We start from the raw sequence: 16,808 nt of genomic DNA on the forward strand, positions 1-16,808 counted from the left end.
CTCCCTCCCTCTTTTCCTCTCTTCCTTCCTTCCTTCCTTCCTTCCTTCCTTCCTTCCTTCCTTCCTTCCTTCCTTCCTTCCTTCCTTCCCTCCTCCCTCTCTTTCCCCCCCTCCCCCCAAGGTCACACAGCTAGGAAGTATCTGGGCTAGATTTGAACCTAAGACCTCCAGTCTCCGCCTGGCTCTCAATCCACTGAGCCACCCAACTGACCCCCATAGACAGAATTTCTGATAGATCTTGAAGTATTTGTGGAATTTGTATAGGCAAACAGGCATTGCCTGGAAAAGAAATATCATAAAAGAGGGAACCACAGAGACAAGATTAAGTATGCTATGAGTTAAAGTTTGCCTCTTAACACATACTGGCTGTGACCCTGGACAAAACACTTCTTCTCTCATTGAACTGTTTGAAGACTACAAGTTTTAGAGAGTGCAGGTCTGCTTTGATAGATGGTATTTTCTTATCTGGGAGATCCCTTTCCTAATGAAATCATAAATCTGTTATTGCCTATTCCTATAAGATCATAGCTTTGGGGTCTCTACCCTAGAATATATTCTCCTTATTTTACAGATGAGGGAATTGAAGTCTAGGGAATCTGATTGCCTTGCCCATTATCATACAGAGATTGAATATTTGAGGTGGGATTTGAACCTCTGAATTCAGATTCTCTACTCTTTCTGCTGTACCATACTGTTATGCTCTAATTATGACCTTCCTCACAGAGATTGGAAAATTCTTGAGGCTAGCCAGGCACTGAATCATTTATATTTTGCCTATCTACTGGGCATAATAATCTATAATCACTACTTGTTAATTTGATTTTTGAGAATCATTGTTACAAAGAAGACTTGTAGAAGGGAAATGGCATAAAAATGTCATAAGACTCGTGTGTTTGGAAAATAGGTGGATTAATTATAATGTGAAGGATAACTAATCAGCCTGTATGTGTAATATTCATGTGATGTCATGAGATCTAAGAGGAAGATCCTTAACATATTGGTTAGTCCTCTCTTGTGCCCTGTACAACGCCCCCCTCTTCCCAGGACCACCAAACCTTCCACTCCCAGCTTAGAAGACATAGATGAGAAAATCACAGAACAAGAAAGTTCAATTGAGTTGCTCCATAACTGTTGAAGGAAATGCCCACATTGATGAGATCACATATTCATCCTAATATTGAAACTACAGTTTACCTTGGCACAGCTGGTCACACAGATCTGCCAGTGGTAAATTTTTTTGTTTTTTATTTTCTTTCTACTTCATTAGTCAGCCAGGCTGGAAGGTAGAATTACTAAAGGAACTAAATATAGCACTAAGGTTAGAAAAGGTTGTAACTCTTCTTTGACATCTCATTCTCCATTCCTATGTCTTTTCACTTAGAAGATTTCTCTCAGGTTGTTTCTTTAGTATTTGTGAGCTACAGCTAAAACTATTACATGTGCATATGTATACAATTATCAATTACATATGTACACACACATAAATATACATACACACCTATATAAGGCATTCAAAGCCCTTTATAACCTACCCCCTCTCCAGTCTTCTTACATCTTACTCTCCAACATGTACTCTTCAGTTCAGTGATACTAGCATCTTGGCTGTTACATGAACAAGATATCCATCTCTAGGCTCTGGGCATTCTTTTGACCCCATGCCCGGTACATTTTCCCTTCTCTGTGCCTACTGAGGACCTACCTGGTTTCTTCTAAGCCCCTACTAAAAACCTATCTTCTACAAAAAGCCTTCCCAGCCCTCTTAGTTCCAGTGCTTTCCCTGTTAATTTTTTGTCCCATTTATCCCTTATAGAGTTTGCTTGTTACATATTTGTTTTTGTAATGTCTCTCCCTTTAGATTGTAAACTCCTTGAGTATAGGGACTGTTTTTTACTGCTTTTTGTATCCCCAGCACTTAGTAGGCACTTAATAAATGTTTATGGTTGATTCCTCTGCATGGTTGCTAATTTGTGCTATGCACATACACAAATAGTTAAGAACAGAGTGAAAGCTACCTCTTCCTTAGCTTCAGAGTACTTAAAAGTGTGGTGGGGAAAAAAATAGCACCTATAGAATATTAGGGTTTTGATACCAGGCCAGTTCCTTTATTCTAATTCACCATATTTCAAGATGTGTATTTTTAAACCACGTTATGGATTTCACCTTAATCTTCAATAAATTATACTATTAAATTATGCTCTAGAGATTCTTTACTTTTAATTTTGATTTAATTTTTTTCTTTAAAAAATGCATAGTATCACTTTGCTTTTTCATATGTGGGGATTTTATATTGCTCATGGACAATTCTATAAGTAGGAAAATTTTATGTTTGTGATTTTTTGAGAGGTCTCAGGAGAGTCTTTTTGCCTCTAAACATCTCACCAGTAGAGAATCACTTCTTTTGTAGTAAATATTTTGTTTACTCTTCAGTTCACTTTCATTTCTGGCTGGGGGTGGCAAATGGTTAATAATTTAGAGTGGATTAGTCAAGATTTTATTGAATGACTACTATGTATCACATCCTGGGACTACCAAGACAGAAATAAAGCAGTCCCTGGCAGCAATCAAGAAACCCTAAAGAGATATGCACATATTTAATTATATTCAAAATACATATTAGATAATATTTGGTGGAGAGGGCACCAGCCATGAGGAAAAGTTTTCATGTACAAAGTGGCACCTGAGCTACATTTTGAAGAAACCAGGGAGGTTCTTAGACTGGTAGAAGAGGGAGTACCTTCCAGGCAGGGGGGTGATGTGATCAGAGGCACGAGAGGTTAGAATGTTTTGTGTGAGAAACAGCAACAAGGTCAGTTTGGCTACATTGTGGAGTTTGGGAAGGATCATAATGTATAATGAACTGAGAAAGACTTGCACCACCCCTCCCATCCCCATCCCCCCAGACAGAGTAGGGCTAGCTGAACAAAACATGGATTAGATGATTGGCAGAGTAAGAAGAGTTTGAAAATGCTTAAACTGGGTAAAAGGGGATATCCTGGTATAGTAAGGAAAAAGCTTTTGATGATTTTAGTTTGAATCTTGGTTCTGCTACTTACTGACAGTTTATGGCAAAGTCACTTAACCTTTTTAAGCCTCAGTTTCCTCATCTTTAAAATGAGAATTCTGGGCTGGATGACCCAAGACTCTGCTAACTCTAAATTTATTAAGGTGGTTTGGCTGTTACCTTTAAAAGATTTGCAATTGAATTGAGGTAAACAATTTAAAGGATTGTGGCCAATATAATTAATTCCAAGTGGTGGAATCAGGACTAATTTAGGAGAATATATGTTTATGGGAACTAAACTATTGTGTGGCTAAATAAAAGTTTTCCTGATGGGAGACAATGAGTTGACAGGGGAAAATGGCAAAGCCATTAACTAAACTACAATTTTAAGATTATATAAAACTGGAAGGAACCTGAGAAGTCATCCAGGCCATTGGTGTCAAACTCAAATAGAAATGATCTTAAAGTCACACATTAACATTATCTATGTTGTATTGTATTTTTATATTTTGTTAAACATTTCCCCAGTTATATTTTAATCTGGCTCAGGCTCCACTGGTGTTTTGCTGGCAGAATTTAATACAGATGATCTAGCACAAGATCCTCATTTTGTAGATGCGACTTTCTTTTCTTTTCTTCCTTTTTTTTTTTTTTTTTTTTTTTTTTTTTTTGCTCCTGATTATCATTGAACAGGGTTTCCCATAGAGAAGTAAAACTTCATGCTTTGGAGGGAAGTCCAGTCTGAATCAATGAAAAGGCTGATACCCATATTTATAGTATTTTAGAATTTAGAGCTGAAACAGACCTGAGGTAATTTAGTTCTACATTTTCATTTTATGATGTGGAAGTTCAAAAGGTTTTGACATTTTCAAGACCAGAAAAGTTGTCTAAAACCAAGCTGTCCTATCTTAAGTAATCTAGGTAGCAGAGGGAGCCTAGTCTCCGGAAGACAAGAGTTCAAATGTGGGTGATTCTGGATAAGTCACAATCTCTGTCAGCCCCAGTTTCTTGAACTGTAAAATGGGGATCATAATAGCACCTACCTCCCAGGGTTGTTGATCAAATGAGATAATAATTGCTGCTTATTCTCCTCACTTCTACACTCCATCTCCGGGTAATACTATTTTTGATATACTATCCTTTTAGGGAAATGTATTCTTGCTTTGAAGTGTAAAGTACTACCAAACTACTAGCATTTTCTAAGTAGGGGGATTTGCTTTCAAGAGTAGTTGTGTATTGTTACTATGATTATGTTGTATTTGCAAAAATAAAAAGTACATTGACAGCATTCTGGCATATTTGATAGAGTTCTCTATTGTAGTTTAACAATCCTTTAAACAATTGTGGTTTGGCCTAATTTTTTTTATTAGTGAATAAGTTTATTTTGGTTTTGTCTTTGAGTTTGAAGCTCATTTTTGAACTAATCAAAATTATTATAACTTTTCACTAACTAGTTTGAATTTTTTTGTATATATATGTGTTGAATAATCAGCTGACAGTGTACTGTAGCACAAAGAATACCTTTTTTGGAATCAGAAGCACAAATTTTGCTGTTGCAACTCATTGCTTATATAATGTTGATCATTTACAGTCATCTTTGACTATTTTCTCATCTATAAAGTTAGGGAGTTGAATCTGATATCCTGAACCATGATACCAGATTGGCTGTAAAGCCTTGGATCCCAGATAGGCTTTCAAAATATTTTTTCATAATCTCATTTGATGATCAGTTATTTGGTGTAATGGATAGACAGCTAGCTGGCTTTGCCTCAAAGATACCGTGTGTTTTCCCTGGACAACTCCTAATATTTTTAGTTGCAAACTAAGTCCTGATCTTCATTGGCAAAGGGACTTACTCCCCAAATAAATCAAACCAAAATATTATTTAGTGTGCATTTATGTATATATACTAAAAATTTACGGAAGAGGTGTGATTGCTTAGAACTGAGCAACTCTTTGTTTATTCTGGTGGTCCCTAGGTGATAAAAATAGTAAAATAGCTTATGTTATGTGAATGAATGTCTAATTAAATTTTCTGACTACTTAGTGTCTCATATCTAGTACCACAGAAACAGAGGCCTCAAAATATTAGGCAGAAGGGAAGACTTGAAGAATAGAAGCCCAGCAAATTTTTAAACCTGTTATAATCTCTTCTTTCCTCTTGTCTTGTTTGTACTCAGAGGAAAGATGGAAAGGGAAGACAAGAAAGAAAAAAGAGAAATGAGAAATAGTATTTTGGAAAGGATTATGGTTGCTTAGTATAATAGTGAAATATCCACAATCAAAACCTACCCCTCACTGTCCCTTTTCTCTGGAGAGCGTGTCCCTTGTGTTTCAACTTAGATTGTGCTTTCTTGTTGAAACATTGGTATAAATAATGGTTAGATATCAATGAAATCACAGAGTAATGCCATTCTGTTAACAAAGTGGATGAATTAAAACAACACACGTGGTTTTCAGAAACTATATTGCTAGAAATAAAAATTACTGGTTCAATAAAAATGTCCTAGAACCCAAACTCCCTATTTATAGGTGGGACACTACTTCCTTCCACTCTGGAGAAAGTAAGACTGTGTGCGGATCCTTGGTTTTTCTTATCACTCCCTTAGAGGGACTTATGCTTTTCTTAGGACTATCACCTGTGCAGTGTCATGAGTGGTCTAAGCCTGCCAGGACTTTTCTCTCATTCCTACTATAGGTGACCTTGGTTATGTGAGCCATAGGAAAATATTCTTTCCCTAAGCCAGGCCTGGAGTCATATCCACTTTTGAGAGGTAGTACTTGAGAGAATTCCACTCCTGCCTTCATAGTAGACACTGCTTAAGGTGACCCAGTGCTAAAGGACCTAGCGTTCCCTAATCATCTTCTGTATACAGGCTGGCTTTGTTATTTGAGGTATCGCTATTATTTTTAGCATAATTTAGGGAAATAATGATATTATTATAATAATAATGAAATACAGATGACTAAAAGGATGACTTTGCTGCAGTGAGGGGTAAAATTTTGAAGTATGTATTAGTAAAGGGTAGCCTAGGAACTATTTGTGTATATATATTTTCTCTCTAGTTTCTTATAGCCTTAGATCATTGAAACTTGGTCATCTAATTTAGTCTCTACACTAGGTATGAATCCTTTCTACAACATCCACCATCTCTGTTGGAGTGTCATGGAAAGGTATTAGGATTTAAAGTGAGAACTATGTATGTAGGACTTCTGTGACTTTGTGCAAGTTGTTTCATTTCTCAGGCTTCACTTTCTTCATCTGTAGAATGAAGGAGTTGGACTAGATGACCTGCGAACCTCTTTCTACCTCTCAATGTTACCCTCTGAGTTCAGATCTATGGCCATTTGGTTATATCAAGTAATAAGGAATTTATTGCCTTTCAAGGTAGCCCATTCCATTTTGACCTCGTAATTTTATGGAAAGGGAGAGAAGAAAATTCCCTTTGAAAATATCTTGTCTTTTTTTTTTTTTTTTTTTTTAAAGAATAGTCTCATTATGTTTTGGCTATTTATCTATCCTATGTGGTAAAGTGGGAGCTTTGTTACAAAGGGATGAAGAATATTGTAATAGGCAGTATTTATGTCATTTATCCAACAGTTTCCCTTTCTGTCCTTCTACACTTTTGTTTCTTTCTCTCCCAATTCATTCATTACTTTGACTTAGAAATTTCTTTCTCTTCCATTCATTACTTTTACTTTTGCATACACCATGCCAGATTGGATGCCCCTGGAATTTGTCTTTTGTTTATAGAGGATATCTAGTAATTACTTAGATACTAAGTTTATTTTCTTGAGGGAGAAAAAAAATCTAAGTGAAAATGGCTTCTTAATTTCTTGAGAAGCCGTAGCTGGCATTGCAGTTCTGAAGTAGTTATAGTCTGTTCAGAACCAAAGTTTATCCAAATAGTACACCTGTGGACCTACCATCTCTGGGAAAGGATGAGTTATGAGAGTCTCCTCAATATCTCTTCAACTGAATCCTGCTTGGTTTTTATAATTTTGTTACATTCAATTTTTATTTTTTTGGTGTGTAGTTCTCCCTATTTATATTGTTGTAGTTAATGTGTATGTTTTTTTCTTAGTTCTTCTTCACTCTGTTTCAGTTCATATAGATATTCTCATCTTTCTCTGAATTGAGCACACATATTATTTCTTGAATACAGTAATATTTCATTACATTCATTTACCACAGTTTTTTTAGCCTTTCCCGATTGGCCCTGTTTCTAATTTTTAGATTTCACAAAAAGTGCTACCAGGAATATTTAGATGTATATGAGGGTTTTCTTCTTGTCAGTAGTTTCTTTAGGTAACAAGTTCAACAATGGAGTCTCTGGATTCAAAGGATTTTAAGTTATTTTAAATAAAGTAGTCATTTTTTTTTTGCATAATTCTAAGTTGCTTCCTAAAATTATTGTAACTTACTGTAGCTCTACCATCAGTGAATAATTGTGCTGATCATTCCACCTCCCTGTTGACTTTTATTATTCCATTTTTAAATCATCTTTTAAATTTACAGAATGTGAGATGAAATCTCAAGTTGTTTGTATTCACATTTCTCTTATTTGTGGCTAGGAACATTCTTTCAAGGGTTTGGGAATATTTTGCCATTTTTCTTTTGAGATCTGTTTTTATATCTTTTAACTATTTATCTATTGGGTAATGGCTATTAGTCATGTAGATATGACTGTCTTTATATACATATAGATAAATTGTATACTTTTTTGAATTCTAAACTCTTATGAGAGGAATCTGATATAAGCTCATTTGTCCACTTCCCTTTTTATCTTAGGTGCATTAATATCTGGACAGAAGCTTGTCAGTTCCAAATAATTAAAGTTTTCTATTTTATCTTTTTAAATTGCATTTATCTCATCTTTGGTTAAAATATATATCTCCTATTCATGCCTCTGAGAACTACATGATCTCTTTTTCTTCTAAACTTTTTATGGTATTAGCTTTTAACATTGAGGTCACATACCCACTTAGGACAGTGATGGGCAACCTTTTGAGCTTGGTGTGTCAAAATTCGTCAAAAAAACAGGCATAACTCAGGTGGTGTGTCACTTCTAGAAAAAAACACCATAATTTCGTGATATTTATAGTTTAAATAACAAAAATTTATAATTATAATATATAACTAATAATCCAAAATAGGTAAATGAATATAGGTAGAATAGTCATCTATAGTGCAGTGTCTACACTACAGCGAATGTTTGATCCTCAGCATGCAGCCCCATGTCATTGAAAATGGGTACATGTGTCAGTGCTGACACATGTCATAGGTTTGCCATCACTGACTTAGGGATGTATTATGGAATATGGTATAAAATTTTGGTCTAAGCCTAATTTTTGTTTTCCATATTTTCCAGCAGTTTTTTTTTTATCATATAAGGAATTTTTCTTAGGTAATTTGTATTTTTTATTTTATCAAACACTGTATTATTGAGTTCAATTGTTTCTGATTCTCTTTGGTCTAGTCTGTTCCGTTTCTTTGGCCATTTTTAAACTAACACCAGGTGATTATGGTGATTTCTCCTTTGTAATATAGTTTGAGGTCTGGAAGTGGCATTCTCCCATCATCCCTACTTTTTAAAATTCCCTCAATATTCTAGATCTTTTATTTTTCCAAACGAGTTTTATTATTTTATGAAGTTCTATAAAGTATCACCTTGGTAATTTTATTGTTATGACATTTAAAATGTAAGCTAAATTGGGTAGCATTATTATTATATTGATCTGGCTTCCCCTGAGCATGAATCTTCCCCTATTTAAGTTGTTCTTTATGTCTTTAATGAACACTTTGTAATAGAATATTGGTATGCTTTGGTAGATCAGTCTCCAGATGTGTTATGCGTCATATAGTTAAATTATTTGAAATGAAATTTTCCCATCATTGCTTCTTGTTAATATCATGTAAAAATGTTGCTAATTTTTAAGGATTTATTTTATAGCCTGAAACTTTACTGAAAATTGTTTTGATTAATGCCTTTGCTGATTCCGTAAAGTTGTTCAAGAAAACCATAGCATTGTAAGCACGTAAGGGATAATTTTATAACTTCTTTATTTTTATTTCTTTGATTTCTTTTCTTTACTATTGCTGGTGTTTCCAGAACTCTATTTTGAATAATAACAGGAGAGTAGGCATCCATGCATTACTCTTGTATTCCTTACAACAGGTTCTAGTGTTTCTCTATTGCATATGATGCTTGCTTTTTGTTTTCAGCAAAACTATATTATAAAAGGTCCCTCTGTGTTTATAACTTTGTAGATCTTAAAAGGGTGTTGTACTTTGTCAAAGGCTTTTTTCTGTACCTATTGTTATAGTTTTGAATGTTTTAATTTTTAATAGAATTAATAATATTGTTTTCCTAATGTTGAACTATCCTTTATATTGTTGATAGAATTCTCACTTGGTCATCATGAATGATTTCTTTAATAAATCACTATAGTCTATTTGACAGGATTTTGTTTAAAATTTTTGAGCAAATGTTTATTAATGATATTAGCCTATTTCTCTTTCTGAGTTCTCTCTCTATTTTAGGTATTAGCAATACATTTATCTCATAAAAGGATTTTGGTAGGGCACTTTCTCCTCAATTTTTGGGAATAATTTATGAAGTATAGGAACTAATTGTTCTTTAAAATTTTGATAGAATTCTGTGAACTTCTCCTGATGAGTATTTTTCCCCCCTTTGATAGTTTCTTTACAGATTGAGATATTTAAGACATATATCTAATCATATGGACTGGACTCGTGGTTGGGTTTTGTTATAAGCTTCTACCAAAGTATATAGTTTCTGGTTCTGCTAGTGAAGCCTCATTGCTAGTAATATAGGAGATAGGAGAAGAGTACCAAGAAGACTTAGTCAGTGAGCACCAATTCATGTTTTGTGTGCGTGTTTTTTTTAAACATTTATTTGGGATTCTGGGTGTCCTAGATGGTGGAGATAGCTGAAGCTACTTAATCTTTGGTTCATAATGGCTTTTTTTGAGAGGTTTGAGAGGTTGTGGAGATCAAAGAAGAAGTCTAGTTCTCTTATCATGTTGCTCACATGACTTGATTGATATTTTGTTGGCAAACATCATCAGATTAGCAAATCGTGGATACTTTTTACTCCTTCTTTTCCAAACTACCTTGTTAATAAAACTTATAAAATTTGCAATTTCAGAATCAATAGATCCTATTTAATCTTAAAGATGTTGGAACAGAGACATTCACAACAGAGACATATTCATAACAGATAGTTATGGCTTGTCCAATGATTTATTGCTAGTTAGTGAAATGAAAATTCAGGTTTTTTGGCTCTCAAGCCAATGTTGGTTTTTCCATTACATCATATTGTAGAGCCAATACCATTTGTGTGGCATGTCTAAATACTATACAAGAAGCACAGATGTTTTAAAGGTGTTGATCTAAAATCTCGTATGTGGAGATTTTGAGCCATATTATCCATTTGCCACATATTACTGTCTTTGTGCATAATCATCTCTCTCTACTTCCCCCCCCTTCCTATTCTTGTATTAATCAATCACTGGCACTGTAGGAGCATACTATTTATTATTAGCTCCAGTTCCTGGTTCTTTCATACCCATCCTCTTCAACTCTACCCTATCCATGTCCCACTCAAGCCCTGCCCACTCTTGGAATCCCCATTACATAGTAAACAAACTAGTCTTCATTCTGTATCACTCTCTCTCTCTCTCTTATACTATACTATTCTTCCTATGTATTAGTCCCTTTTGAGACCCAACTCCCTCTTGATGACATTGCATCCCTGGATATTTTCTTTAGCACTGACTATATGCTTTCATTCAGTCCCCTTACTCCTACTTACTGTTCCTAGAAGATTCTCCTTGCTCCTCACTGCAACTTTCAGACCCTCCCTTTATTGAAATCACTTAGCCACCTGTTTTTTGTTGGTGGTTCGTATTATCAAAATTTTCCATCAAATTTAAGTCATGGTAACTATTGTGCCACCAGTTCATTGTCTCTCTTAAGAAGTTCAGCATTGGGCTTGCCATTCTCCTTCCCCAACCCTTATACTAAAGAACTTCAACAACTATATGCTCTTTCAAATTTTCTAACCTCCCAGTTACCCAATCTCCCTAAATTTATATGATACAACCTCAAATATGTCCTCACTGCATCAGGACCATCCTTTTAGCCCTCTTTAGTTGATTCCTATCTCACTGACCACAAAAACTATTCCTGACCTTCCCTTGCCTCCTCACTCTTTCTAAATTTAACCTCTCTCACCTTCTCTCACCTGAGGGCATGACCATTTAATGTGAGTTCCCTTTGTTTCTTCTTTTCATCTCAAAACCCCTTAACATTCCCTCCTCCTCCTGCCAAGGGTTATCTTTTCCTTTCCCTATCTTTAATAAAACACTTCTATATGCCCAATCTCTTCCCCTCCTGTTGTCTACACCAGATAGCAGCTTTAGTCTACTGTTTTCTCAGATCTTTAACAGCTCTCTACTAGTTCTTTTTCTACTACTTTCAAACATGCTTATGTCTTATACCCATCTTTAAAACCTGCACAAGATCCAGCTATCCACTTAAGCTGTTACCATGTTTCTCATCTCTCATACTAAGCTCACCTCCCAGGAAAAAATAATAACACTGTAACCCTGTCTAATCAACTCCACTTGCTCTCCCCTTACTCCTCAACTCTTTGAACTCTGGCTTTAAATCTCATTACGCAACTGAAATGGTCTCTCTCCAGAATTGCCAAAAAAATATTTTATTGGACAGCTCTGATGATCTTTTCTCAGACCTCATCTTTTTCAGTCTGTTGGTTGCAATTCACATCATTGATCAGAGTCTCCTGGATACCCTTTTTTTCTCTCTGAGTTTTTTGTGATAATGTTCTTTCCTGCTTCTCCAATGTAACAGCTCCTTCTTGTTATCTGTTGTGGGCTTATCCTTATTGCTCCTCAAAACTGACATTCAATTCCATTATGACCTCCGTCTCATCTTTCTACTCTCCCTATCTTATTGACCTCCTCAGCTTTCGTGGGTCTCATCATCTTAATATAGCTGATTGCCAGATCTATATAACTAGCCTCAACCTCTCCCTTAAACTTCAATCCTGCACCACCAATGATTTTCAAACTAGGTATACCATAAACATCTCAGAATCAGCATATCTGAGGTAGAACTTGTTGTCCCTCCCCTCAGACCCACCTCTTTCCCAAACTTCCCTATTTTTATTGAAGATAAACTATTGAAACTTTATTTTCTCATCTAGCATTTCCAATGTTGCTCACCCTTTCCATTTCTCTGTCCAATATCTGACCCATTCTGCTGCCTTACACATTTACCCACCCTTGCTTATAACAGCTGCCTTAACTGATTTCTTTGACTCAAGACTTTTCTCACAATAGTATGTCCTATACATTCCTACTATCATTCATTTATTCAGTCTTGCATTCACTTTATGACCTCATGGACCATAGCCTGCCAGACCCGTCTATCCTTGACTCTTTCCTAAAATCTGCCCAAGCTCATGCCATTGCTTCCATGACACTCTCTCTCCATCTCATTCTTTGCTGTCCCCTTCTCCTTTTGCCTTCAACTCTTCCCAATGAGTTCTCTCTTCTCATTATATGGCCAAAGTGGTTTTCCTTGAGCACTCTGACTATGCCATGCCCTCCCTCAAGCGACTCCAGTGGTTCCTTATTGTTTCTAGAATAACATTTAAACTGTTTTGATTAGCTTTTAAAGCCTTTCAAATTCTGGAACCAAGCTATGTTTTCAATTTCATTGAACATTATTCTCCTTTCCATATATAGCAGACTAGCCAAACTGTCTTAGTCCTTCTTCCTAACATGGGGTATTCCATCCCCTATTTTTTTGCCTTTGTACTGGTGGTCAATTTCCCATGCTATCAGAGGAGCTCTTTTCACTTCTGCCTCACAGAATCCTCATTTTCTAGAAGGCACATTTCAATCACTACCTTTTCCATGAAGTTTTTTTTATTCCTTCAGATGTTGATGCCTCCCCCATAAATTTTGTTGTATTTCAAATTTTTATTTATTTTGTATCTACTTTTATATGTACCTATTTTCTTCCTCTTTATAAGTCAAGTAAGGATTGTGTTCATTCTTCATATTTGTATCCTTCATGCCTGGCATATAATTGGCATTTTAAAATGTTTATTAATTGATTTATCTGAAATGATATGATAAAATAAAATTACCAACCTCCTTATGTTCTGTCTCCTCCCCTATGCCCTCTGAACACACATAAGCCACAAATGATAAAAGACTTAAATTTTTTTTTTTTTTTTTTAGCATTTTTGTCAAAGCTAGGGCCCATTTTACTATGCTTTCCTAATTTGAGAGTATTAAGAACCTACCTGCCCAATATATCTTCTTCTATTGGCCTACCATGACATCAGACCCTTGGAAATTATTTTGTAAGACATCATGGTTACTTTGATAATTAAAAAGAAGTTGAAGCCATTGTCTCCAGGAAGCTGTTTAAGATTCACTTTAACTGGAAGGAAGAAAGGTTTTACTATATTCTTCTCTCATTAGTGTTGTCAGATCATCTATTTATTACCTGCAAGAGTATAGTCTGGCCCTGAGATGACAGATAAATCTCATTTAAGGATAGGATAAAGGATAGGCAAAGTCACAAAACCTTGTGTGACCAGTCAGGGCAGCAGGAGAGAATGGGGTGCTCTAGTTGGACAATTCAGTCAAAACCCTTGGAACCTTAGATAGCAATATCAGGAAAATTGCCAGGAAAGGAATCCCCTATAAAATATGCTCTCTGGGGCTGAGGTCCTGGAAAACAATTTTCAGTTTTGCCTAAACCTGAACCTGGAGAAAGACATATAATGGTCAGCAGTATTAGGAGAAAGTTAGTTAAGCAACAATAACAACCAAAAAACTCCAAACCATTTAGCTCATCACTAATATGCTTGAGTATAGGACTGATATTCTTAATAACAAGACTTTGAGAGTTGCTCTGGAGTTGCAAGAGCCTAACAATCACACTAGGAAAGTATTACTTATTGTGACTCTGAAATAATTAAGAATAACAACTGTCTTTCTTCTCCGTATAATAATTTCATTGCTACACAGTTGTGGTACCACCCCCTTTTGATTATTTAAATGAACCTTTGTGTTAGAGATGCCTGTGATTTGAATTTGATTGGCTTTTGTCCCTTCTCTCCTGAGTCATAATTTTTCTTTCCATGATTTTCTAAGGACCAGCTGATAACTCTTTTACACACAACCTCTTTCTCTAGTGTACTCAACTCTTCCAGACACACTCCAAGCAGTTGTGCCCATCTGCTATAGAACAGTTGGTAGCAGCAAGTGTTGGGAAAATAAGACAGCTGTCACCTGCTCTTGGGTTCTCTTTTTGTCTTTGTAATGCACTATACTTGAACTGCTTTGAGAGTTAAAAGACTACCTTCCCTGAAGTATATGGGTGAATAAGAAATTAAATAGAAAACGTATTGTGAAATTTATTTAGGGACCAAACTGAAATTTTGGCCAGGGATGGAGGCAGATTCAGTTTTGCTGAATCACCCTTATGATTATGATTTCATATCACCTCCTTTCATGTTGTAGATCAGTGAAGTCTATTCTTTCCACCCTCTTGTTTGGTAGATTGTTTTTGTCTGGGTCTGTGACATGAGGAATGTTACCACTTTACTTCCAAATAAACATACAAATAGACACATTCATGTTTACGATTTAATAGAACTGTTCATCAATATTGTATTGATCCTCCTTCCTGAGATGCGATTTGCAAACCAGTCATACATCATCCTGTGTGACTCATGTCTGTGTCCTCCTAAATCTTCAACAATGTTCTGAAGGCTTTCTACTGGACCTCTTTATTTGTAGGTAGTGGTGCAGCACAGAAGCCATCAACTCAATTTAAGTTTGCATTTACTGAACATCTACATTATGATGTGCCAGTAGGTACAGGGCAGGTAAAGACAGAAATTGAATAATCTTTGCTCATCGTTATCCTACATCCCACTGGCAGGTTGTAAAGATGAGGTAGTAATGTACAAAAATATATGTAAATACAAAGTAATTTTGTGGTAGGAATTTTGAACTAGGGATTATAAGAAAAGAAGGTAAGAGCCATTAGAGTATATCAGGCAAAGGCATGGAGATGGGAGATGGAATGTAATGTTTGTAGAACTGCAAGTAATCCATTTTGACTGGAAAATAGAACATTTAAGAGAGAATTTATGTGAAGACCTTTTAATACCAAACTAAGGGATTTTTATTTTATCCTAGAGCCAGTAGGAGTTCCCGACTTCCTTGGATAGGGGAATGATGTGGTTAGTCTGATGATTTAAGAATATTAGTCTTTTAAGAGATGGATTTAAAAAATAGATAAAAGATAGATTGGAGGGACTTGGACCGAGTAAGAAGAGTGGTAGTCTAGGGGCTGAAATTATGGTGGTAGCCATGAGAGAGGAGAGAAGATTTTAATATAAAAGATTTCTGGTGGTAGAACCAGTAGCACCCAGAAACTGATTGGATATGGGAAATAAGAAATAATGGATAGTTGTGTTACTCTAAGATTAGAGACTTGAATGACTGGAAATATGGCAGTGCTTTTATCAAGTACGAGGAAGTCAGAAAGATGGGTAGATTTTGTGGGGAAAGTAATTAATACTATTTTGGACATGTTGAGATAGGGCATCCAGGTGGAAGATATATGGCAGATAGCTAGAAATATGGGACTGAGGCTCAGAAGAGACATGAGGGCTCTGTACATTTTAGAATCATCTGCCTAGAGTTGATAGTTGAACTCATAGAAACTGGTGAGATCAGCAGGATAGAGGATAGAAAGAAAAAAAGGCTCAGGACCTTTTTGTTTACTCACTGCAAAGAGGGTTAAAACGTAAATGATGGATGACATAGAGTAGGATAATGAGAAGGCATGATTGAACCATAAGGAGGGAAATAAAGTGAGAGTGTTGTCATGAAAGCCCAGAGGTGGTCAGTGGTATGAGATACTATGCAGAGGTCAAAGAAAAAAAAGAATAAGATGTTCCATTTAGCAATTAAGAGATTTTGGTAACTAAGTCTGGAGAGACCAGTTTGGAAACCAGATTGCAAGGACTTAAAAAGTGAACAGGAAGTGAAGAAGTGGAGGTAAGATATTTACACTACGTTTTTTTCTCCCTAGGATTTGGCAGGGAAAGAGAGCGGCTTTGGTTTGCTTGTTGGAGAGAGGGTTATTTGAATGAAGATAAAGATGGGGTTTGAGGGGTGTGTGTGATTAAGGAGTACAAGTTGCTAGAGGACTAGAGTTTGAATGGGAGTAAGGAAATAAGTAGAGGTAAGCCTTGATGGGAAGGATCATTTCTCTTCCAAAAATGGAAAAAAGTAAAAGAGAATGAGAGATATGATGATGATATCTGAGGTAGAAAATTGGTGAAAAGAGAAATCAGCCAACCAGTCACCTCAATTTTCTCATGAAGTATGACACTTGAGTTCTTCTGCAAAGAACCAATGGAGCAGTGGTGATGTAGGTGTACAGTATATGGCACATCATAAGCACTTAATTGTCAGTGATTTGAGGAGAAAAAAGAATTGAGATGGATGCTTTGGAAAGTTAAATAGGGAGTTAATCAGGGGAGAAGGGAAAAATTGTGATTCAGTGGTTATAGTCCTGAGATGAAATATCAAGTTTGTAGTGAAACCAGTCAGCAGGGTTGAGTGACTTCCTCCAGTTGCATTTAGTAGCATAAAATTAAGAACAGAGAAGGTGGATGGTGTCCATCTGTAATCTTGTTCTATGTCTGGTCTATCTCCT

The 16,808-nt window shown here is 35.9% G+C and overlaps 1 protein-coding gene across 1 annotated transcript in view; it reads left to right on the plus strand.

Moving 5' to 3' along the window:
- The window catches only part of PRKX (protein kinase X-linked), a 144,045-nt gene that overhangs the window by 4,366 nt on the left and 122,871 nt on the right, over nt 1–16,808 (plus strand). The gene's annotated exons all lie outside the window — the stretch shown is intronic.

Source organism: Gracilinanus agilis, chromosome 3 (assembly GCF_016433145.1).
Source record: "Gracilinanus agilis isolate LMUSP501 chromosome 3, AgileGrace, whole genome shotgun sequence".
Lineage (NCBI taxonomy): Eukaryota > Metazoa > Chordata > Mammalia > Didelphimorphia > Didelphidae > Gracilinanus > Gracilinanus agilis.